Source organism: Macrotis lagotis, chromosome 5, assembly GCF_037893015.1.
Source record: "Macrotis lagotis isolate mMagLag1 chromosome 5, bilby.v1.9.chrom.fasta, whole genome shotgun sequence".
Classification (NCBI taxonomy): domain Eukaryota; kingdom Metazoa; phylum Chordata; class Mammalia; order Peramelemorphia; family Peramelidae; genus Macrotis; species Macrotis lagotis.
In genome coordinates, this window is record NC_133662.1 from 185491098 (window position 1) to 185492001 (window position 904).

The following is a 904-nucleotide window of genomic DNA, read 5'->3' on the forward strand; positions in this document are numbered from 1 at the left end:
GGAGGAAAAAGGAAGACCATGCTTTGGTGTTAGAAGAGGTTTCCATGAAGAAATTTCTGTTGTAAGAGAATGGGGACCTTACGCTGGGAATTGTCTTGGTTGAATTGATTGAAAAGACTATTAATCTTATCTCATGAGTTGGGGAGTTGGAAATCCTGGGGGCAACTGACACTAGGAGGGCATAAACTCAAAAAAGAGAAACTGAGGCACATGGGAAAAGAAGGTAATAAGGGGGAAGACATAGATCAATGGTGGGGTACCTAAGTAGGGTCATAGGGGAAGGAAGAGTTCTACCAAAGGACAATGATCTCTTGTCACCTGCAGCAATTAGCAAGGTTCTAGCAATGACAAGAGGCAACGGAAAGGGAGAAATCTGTGAAGGGAACTCTGCAAGGCAGCTGCAGAAGCTGCCTAAAGAGGAGAACCCAAATGTAGCCCTCAGATGCTTCGCTTCCAATTCAATCCAGTTAATCCAGTAAACATTTATTAAGTCACTTAATAGCCCTGGCACTGTGCTAAATACTTCGATAGAGTTAATAAAGATAGTACCTGGTCTTACACAGGACACAAAATTAGACAACACACAAAAGGAGGCAGGAAAACAGAGGTGTGGGGGAGGTAGGAGGCAAACCAAGTGGAACTTGATACAGTGACATCTTGTTTTATGGAATAAAAACCAGACAGAGCAGCAGATTCAAAGTTTATTCTATGAGAAATGCAGAAAATAAAAAAGAAATAGATAATTATAGGGGTCATTAACCCCTATAGACAGAGAGAGAAGATAGATAATGAAGAGAGTGAAAGAACTTATCTCTAGAAAGGGGCCCAAAAACTAAAATAAAAAAACAAACTAATGAAAAGGACTAGTTGAAAGTAAGGTGAGAAAGGATGACCCTTCTTGACT